Below are 2,919 nucleotides of genomic sequence, written 5' to 3' on the forward strand. Positions count from 1 at the left end.
TTCTTGAAGAACTTCATGTACTATTGTATTCGATGTATTAAACCGTGCTAATAATTTTCGAGTGCTCGTTGATGGAGTATCTTCTACAGCAATTAAAATATTTTCCTCTAATTGCGACGTACGTACGGTTCTTCTCAGACCAGCATCAGTACTATTTTTTCCAAATTTCCCTAAAATATGAGGAACGTCAATAATATGTATTACCATATTAACTGGAATCGCCCACCATTCTCCCTTAGACGTTGGTCAACTAGTTGAAATGTCTTCTGGTTTGGCAGAGCACGATTAGGAAATCTGTCGTGATATAAGTAACCTTCTCGCTTGTAAAGCATTGCAAGATGCAAGGCCATACATGAGATGCATATCTGCATACTCAATAAACGTGTACTCCATACTTCGAATTAACACACAATTAAATTCACCACGAAATCCAAAAATCGGTAAATTAATAACGAAGTAAAGGATCAATGTGTCAACAATGCCACTTTGTTGTCGAGAAAAAAATAGAAATCATGGCCCTTTTTATTAAAAATAAAACTTGAATTCGTTTATTATTCTTCTACTCGTAAACGGTTCATTTCATCGACAATAAACAAGAGTACCTTAATTTTAGTGTAAGGTTGAAGCTACCCAGATTTGTTATTTTAAAATCTTTACCATACAGGGTGTTAAAAAATTAGGCATTAAGTTGTAAAGCATAGTCCGCCCCTGGTAAACTAAAAAAGCCTTCAGGGACACATCTCCGTAGGGAGGGCCTGTACGAAAAAAATTTATAGGAACTTGTCATCTTATTTTTTCATGTTTTATCTGCACCCGAGACATTACCCACATTTTCCCGGACACCCTGTATAAATAATGCATTAGAACCTTTATTCCATAGAGGCGTAACGTGTATTAAGTGCATTCCAGTTAAACTCATTGAATAATGAGTATGAAGAAGGGTGTTTGTGTTTAATAAAATTACATGTACATTTATTATAACCGTTTTAATATGCGCTAACACATTATTCTACAGAAACTGATTATAAACCCGTTTCTTTCAGTGCATCTTCTAAATAAATGAAGATGATAAATTTTGTGTGCCCTATAAAATGGCATCACCACGAAAAAAAAGTCTCGACTCTAATCAGTGTCACAGATATGCGATACGTTGGCTTCCTTTTTCTCAAAAATTATGACACGCCACTTGCAAATAAACATTTCTCTTGACATTTTTGAAAAGCAAATTTTATTTTGGACGAATAGAATGATAGCTTTTACTATCTTGGATTAGCAGATTAGCAATTTGTAGGGCGCATACGTTCAAATAAATTTCAAATTATACAGGATGTTACACAACAAAGTGGCAAAAATGAAGAAGCATTTTCCTAGCCCAAATTTAAGATTATTTTTCATATGAATAATAATTGCTCTTGAATCCTTTGTTTTTGAGATAAAGGGTGTTAAACTTAAAACAAGGTTCTCATGAGATTTATTATACAGAATAATAGTTACGATTGGACAAATATTTGACGAGACGTATCAGAAAGTGCATTTATACATAGAGACCCATTTTGAAAATCATTTGTAAAATCATTAAATTAAGTTTATTTTCCAGTAGAGCGTTATAATTTCTGGGAAAAATTTAATCAGTATACCTCATTTCTGTGCCGCTGACTTGAATTGAGACTTAATATTCTCGTGTTGAATGCAATTTTTTTTTCATATATTTCATTTCAGTACCTTTATACGTATTTGTTCCGAAAGTATTTAGAAATATCCTTACTTTTACTTTTAACTTAAAATAATGGAGTTTCGAAAACAGGTTTATGGGTTCTCGAATTTTTTAATACAAAATATCTTGATATGCTCTCGAAATAACTCCGGAGGCAAGTAGAATCAGTAATAATGTAAATAAAAAATAATATCTCTAAATAGTAGAGAGTTATGAAATACACAACATACCTAACAGTGAAACCAATAAATATTTTGTATTCTTATTTCTAAAAGTACAATGACAGTGACAAAATTCAGCCAAGATTAATTAAGGTTAATTATAAATGATCTGAATAATTCTGCACGTGCAATATATAATAAAGCTGTTCCCAAAGGGCGAACTATCGGGACATGTGAACACGGAGTTTGTTAATTATGATACTAAAATTAGATTATATAATTTGCTTTACAGAGACATAGTTTACATATTCCCAGCATCTCCTTAGTTAGATATTCCAATAAAAGTATTTCTGAGTATTAAGATAATGATTAGACGTATTTTGATAAGTATTTATAAATATCCGACTGTCTGTTTTCTTGGTATGAAAATTAATTAGTCGTTAGCAGTTTTTTTAGCTTAAATGTATTTCGAAAGTAAATTGGGGAAGATTCTGATCACAGATAAAAGTATTTTCCATATATTACTAGACAAATATCACTTGAGTCCTGAATCTGGAATTTGGAATACTAAGGAGGGTAGCTTTTAGAGCTACAGCACTTAAGCCTCATTGGGCCTCTTGTACCTCCTCCCATTAGGAGAAAAAGGTGGTGACGTTGCTCAGGGGGATCTCTCTAATATAGGCCATAGAAGGCCAAGCGCTCTCCCAACATGGATTCTCTTGTTGACGTACTACATGTGCATTGACATAGCACATGTAGTACTGTCTCGTCTTCCTGTTCACATCCCCTACAAAGAGGTGTTTCACACTTCCTTATATTGTAAAGCTGCTTCCTTAGCAGTGTCCAGTTTGAATACCTGTCACCATGCGAAGATTTGACCTAGATAAGGCCAGGCATTTTTTGAGTCCTGAAATGCGCAAATCAAAAAGGGTAAATAAGTTTAAAGGAAATGTACTTTGGTTTTGAATTTGCACATTTTGTAATGTATGACCATCTTCCGAAATAGTTTATTATGAAAATGGGAATGAGGAAAAGGGAAAGAGG

The sequence above is a fragment of the Anoplophora glabripennis genome, unplaced genomic scaffold (genome assembly GCF_000390285.2).
Source record: "Anoplophora glabripennis isolate ALB-LARVAE unplaced genomic scaffold, Agla_2.0 scaffold83, whole genome shotgun sequence".
Taxonomy (NCBI): Eukaryota; Metazoa; Arthropoda; class Insecta; order Coleoptera; family Cerambycidae; genus Anoplophora; species Anoplophora glabripennis.